The sequence below is a fragment of the Sorghum bicolor genome, chromosome 6 (assembly GCF_000003195.3).
Source record: "Sorghum bicolor cultivar BTx623 chromosome 6, Sorghum_bicolor_NCBIv3, whole genome shotgun sequence".
Classification (NCBI taxonomy): Eukaryota; Viridiplantae; Streptophyta; class Magnoliopsida; order Poales; family Poaceae; genus Sorghum; species Sorghum bicolor.
This window is the reverse complement of record NC_012875.2, coordinates 17,370,800-17,376,398: the sequence shown is the minus strand read 5'-3', so window position 1 is coordinate 17,376,398 and position 5,599 is coordinate 17,370,800. Positions and strand designations below refer to the sequence as shown.

The window sequence follows — 5,599 nt, the reverse complement described above, 5'->3', positions numbered from 1 at the left end:
TCCGTCGCTAAAATTCAATACTTTGATGGGTGGTCCGTTGCTATAAATATTTTGCTTTTGCGTTGGATCATCCGTTGCTATATACTAGTAACTGAGTCAGATCATCCGTCGCTAAATTTTGGCCCAGAAGTGATATGTTTCCATGGTCCATTTTGGTTTGTGGCCCAATTGGTCTGCTAGACCAAGCAATCATCATCTATCGTCGGATCACGATCAACGGCTCATATTCACCCACCCACACCCTAATCCATTACCCCAGCTCACTCCCACGCTCGTGACCCATCTCTCTCTCTACTACAGAAAAGAAGGCGGCGGCGGCGGCGGCTTCAGCTTCGGCAATGGCAACAACGGCTGCTGGTCGGGCTCCGCAACTATGTCTCCTATGCTACCTCCCTCCTCCAGGTGCCCGAGCTTATCCTCGCCATCGCCGCCGTATCGTATTGTATTTAGGATACGCTGCGTTCGAGTCCCGTCTCTGTCGATTCGAATCAGAGTTTTTTTGTTTTGATGGAACGGCTGCCAGGCCACGGTGGTTCTCTGCCGTTAGGCTCGAGAGGTGGATTCAAACATCCAAGTTTTGTGGGTTTCGATGTGTAAAATTTGTATATGCTTACCCCAACTGCGGCGATTGATGTACCACTGTACTAATTCAATGTACCACAAATTGGCATATGAGAAGGGTATTGGTGGAGATTGTGTTTGTTTCCTTGCATTATACATGTACGATGAATAATAGTTTTACATGAGCTATTGCCTATTTATACTACTAATATGTAGTTTTCTTTCAATTCATTGTTTATTTCTAAGCTCTTATTTCCTTTTTTATTATTATATAACCAGGAAAGGAGAATTAAAGAGATTGTGTTGAAGGCCATGGGACAGGCAATCAGTAAATCTGTTGCTGTTGCAGAGATTATCAAGGTAATACTCCTGCTCGCTCTCTGTTGTTGCATTTTTTGGCCAACCAATCGACAATATATGACAAACCTTCTTTTGAAACAGAAAAGGATCGGTTACACCAGGATACCAACATCAGTTCTGTCAGCATCACTGATGTCTGGGAACCCATAGAAGAAGGCCTTGTCCCGTAAAATTTCTACCTGTTCTAGATTCTTTCGTATCCATTTTTGTTTGTGCAATTCACGTTCCTAACTTTTTAGGGGCTTCCCCATTTTCAGATTGGAGATGACTCGGCATGTTTCGATGATATCAATTACTTTGTCCCCCAGAGAGCTGGACAAGCAAACTCCTGGGTGAGTCAGATGGAGGTCAGATCCGATTTCCTAGGCTGGTATCGATTGTTGCTGATTACCATTCATCAGGTTTTATGGCTTCAATGGCAAAGCCATTACATATGTATTTCTTATCTCTTTATTACTCTCCTATCTTAATATGTATTTGTGGCTAACAGGTACTGTTCTTATAATGTGTTCCACATTATTTTTTCAATCTGCATGGGAGATAACAGAACTATGGTACAAGCTGCACTAATTGATTTGTGGCTAACACTCCTATCTTAATATGTATTTGTGGCTAACACTGCACTAATTGATCCTGACCTTGCATCTGTCATATGGCGATCGCTGATGTTACTATAGACTCCAGGAGGTTGTATTTCCAAAATAGGAGAGGATGCAGTTGTCCTTAAGTTCTGTAAATATGCATACTCACCTTTAGGTGCTTCTGAGCACGTATCTGCAATTCTTCAATTACTTGTGGCATACCTCTTGTCCATTTTAGCTAGCAAATTACTATATAAATTTGGATGAATTTGTAGGTTATTGGCTGAGTATATGAGTAGCATTAATTTCTTAAATTTACAGAACTATTATGCTTGAGACCTATTGGCTTTCTATGCCCTGTCAAAGGTCTTGTTTGCTACTGATTTAGCCTCATAGCTGTGACTTAACAAGCTCCAACACAGTTTGTATTTTATATTTAATTTGGGATGTTATCAAAGAAATATATTTGATTTCTCTAGTCTCAGTTTGTTCCATGCAGCTGAGAATCAGATAGCATTACAACGTTTGTTTATATCTTGCAATTACAATTTTTGAGAATGCGTATGTCATGGAGAGCTGCTATATATTTATCCTGTTCTTTTAAAAATGGCAGAAGAGGAAATTTTGATGCCATAGATTGTCTCTTTCTGGTAAGTAGTATAGCAGACTAGCAGTTCACATCATGCTTACAACCTTACTACTGTGCTTGGATGGTTGCTAAAGAAAGTTCCATGCCTCTTGCAGTTTTTGATTGTCTTGGAACAATATGACTGAAGAGAGTAGCTTAAGAAAAGTGGCCTGGTGATAAGGTCCAATAGGCAATGTAAGTTTGATGCCTCATCTTATTTCTTCCTCGCTGGTGATAAGGACTAATAGGCAACCAGTACAATTATAGCTTCACATGTGGAGCTTCCAAGTACTTGCAAGTTGCAGATTTGCAGTGCAATAGTTAATTGCTAGTTGCAGTATGTTCAGTAGTTGCTACTATTTTAGCTGCTAGGATTTCTTTAGTTTAGATAATAGAATTGTTACTTGCTCCTTTTAATATGAACTGTTGCTTGCTCCTTGTTTCAAAATCTGTATAATGCAAAACATGAAGAACAGAAATGAGATAAATATGTAGATATATGTACATTGATTTTTTTAAACTCATAACCTGTTTTGGTTATCTACATAGCTTGTGTTAAGTCTCTAGTTTAGTATATGTTGATTTGGTTATGTATCTAATTCTGACTTATCTAAAGCTTCAAAATTACTATGTGCACCTTAAATTACTATTATTAAACTGTGTGCTATGTTTGATATGTTAGATTTGATGCTAAAAGCATGCTAGTGACTTCTTAGATATGATTGAGCAGGTGAAGGACAAGATCAGCAAGAGAGTCGCAACACTCCAATAAGCAGGGTCATTGTCATGTTATTGTCACAAACTTGTCACGTTAAGTGACTAGTTTGATGTTAAGTGATATTACATATATAATATACTTGTTCGATACATGAATCAATGTATGGATAATGTGATCACTTTTGAATGTCATTACTTCTATGTGTGTGATATAAGTGTTGACACCGTTTCTAGGCACGTGTCTAGGATGGCAGGATAAGGTGGCAGTACGATGTTTACAAAGCGGGTTGCCGATGATGATGGTTGCCGATGAGGGAGAGGTTGAATGTGACTAAGTCCACAGGCAGTAATATGGTGCCGATGGCTAGATAAAAAGGTCTGCCGATGACTATGGCAAAGGGATTGCCGATGATGCAAAGGAGGAGTCCGGAAGCTGCCAGTTGTCATGTGGAGGAGTTTCGGTTTGTCACGAGGGATAGTTTTGTTATTTCCTTAATTATTTGCATCGTTTTGTATACGGATTCCGTGTAATTTGGAATTCGAATTCTAATCGTGTCTGGTTGTAGCTCTTTGAGCAGGGTATAAATATAAACCCTAGGGCCTTGTAATAATAAAAAATCAAGAAATCAATCAAACACACGTTTTTACTCATATTCCAGCATCTACTTTTTGACGACTTCGTCATACTTTTTTCTTTTTATTACGAGTTCTTAGGAATTCATCGACTTAAGCTCGGCGTGTTCTCGAGTTCCGCGTGAGTACCTCTTAGCCGTGACATCCGGGCGCATCGCTGTTGTCAGGACTAAAGTATTCGAGTTATCACCTTTGCCGATAGTAAGGTCAAATCGGCTGGCACGCCTTAACGTTTGAATCGGGTATTAGCCCTTTGTGTTTGCAGATCAGTTTTGCATCAACACATCTTTTGGCACGCCCAGTGGGACAGATTCAAGATCAAGATCAACATGTCAATCTCTGACCTCGATCAAGAGAACGTCATCCCCGTGACGGAGGCCAACCTCAAGGATGAGCAGAAGCAAGCTATTGCCCAAGCCATGGAAGAGTTCAAGCAGCAATGCCTGAGGTCTTTCAGCATAAACAGGAGCGGCGAAGTGGTCCAGAAAGATGCACTGCCGGCACCACGGCAGGTTACCTTTGATGCCAATCCTGGCAAGCTTCAAGATATGGTTGACAATGCCATCAATCGAGCGTTGATTAACCAAGCTGGTGTATTGTCTAATACGGTTTTCAATGTCGTGGCAAGAACTTTCAAGGAAGGACAAATCCCACCAGATTATGTGGGCCCCTCCCATCATCAACCAACGGCACCAGAGGTCACGGCTCCATCGGCTGCCTTGACGAGTGCAAGTGCACAACCTGCCGTCCCTCCAAGTACATCAGGGACTACTGGTGCACTATCTATGCCGATGGCAACCAACCCACAAATTTCAGTTGGGCAGCATAAACTGACAACAGATATGTTGGCATCGGCAATGTCAGGGTTGACGCTTCCTCCCAACTGGTGGGGTTACGGTATGCCTCCAGAGCTGACGCCGGGAACATCACAAATAACTGACATGAGGGGCAAAACTCCTATGACATCGGCACCTCCCAATGCGCCGGTGAACCAGAGTCCTCGGTATACCACAACTACTACTGCGAGGCCTCACACTGGGAATCCTCAAGATTCAATGTTCCAGATGCCCAACGCATCGGCAGAGTCAATGCTGATGCAGCAGAGGCCTATGGCCCAGTCGGGGTATGTCAATTCAACGACGGTACCCAATTACCAATCATCGGCAGCACCTATGCCGATGAACGCTAATAATGGATGGCTTGGACAGCAAGCTTTTCCACAATCGCCCCAGCAGAGTTGCCAGACTACAGGGTTCCAGCAAGGGCAGGTCTATCCCGGGTTCCAAGGTCAGGGGATTCCCAACCAGCCAATGAATTTTGGACAGCAACTCGGAGGACAGCCAATCGGTGGACAGCAGTTTGGTGGTCCCCAGATTGGAGGACAGGTGATCAATACAATGTTCCGTGCAGATCACGTCCCGAACAGACACGTGGAGGTTCGCCACCAAGTGCCAGATCCGCAGCCGCCTCATCGGCAAGATGCCGATGCATATTGGGCCGATAAGATTGCTGAAGTAATGAGGGAACAATTTGGGATAAAACCCAAAGTCAACACTTATTCTTATCGGACACCGTATCCTCCCGCGTATGATTTGATCCCGCTTCCACATCGGTACAAGGTACCGGATTTTACAAAGTTTTCCGGACAGGACGACACGTCAACCATGGAGCATGTCAACAGGTTCATTATTCAATGTGGAGAGGCTGGTAACAGGGACGAATTGAGGGTTCGTCTATTTTCGTCATCATTGTCTGGATCGGCCTTTACTTGGTTCATATCATTACCTCCCAACTCAGTAATTACTTGGGCCGATCTAGAGAAGCAATTCCACAAATACTTCTTCTCGGGGGTTCATGAGAAGAAGATCACCGACTTGGTCAAGTTGAGGCAACGTAATGATGAGTCGGTTGAGGGATTTGTGCAGAGGATACGAGAGGTCAAGAATAAATGCTATAGCCTGGTTCTGGATGATCGGCAGCTAGCCGATTTGGCTTTCCAGGGTTTGTTGCCACATATCAGGGATAAGTATGCCTCTCAGGAGTTCGAAAGTTTAAGTCATTTGGTGCAGAGGATTTCTGATCAAGACATCAAGCCTTTCGAGCCTAAGAGAGCATGGAA

General features: G+C 43.0%; 1 long non-coding RNA gene across 1 annotated transcript; it reads left to right on the top strand.

Annotated features, from left to right (window-relative positions):
* On the top strand, positions 315 to 3,039 carry LOC110436665. Its single transcript, XR_002454487.1, has 6 exons — positions 315 to 402; positions 841 to 921; positions 1,003 to 1,087; positions 1,179 to 2,152; positions 2,247 to 2,325; positions 2,861 to 3,039. It is a non-coding gene; the product is annotated as an uncharacterized LOC110436665 (long non-coding RNA).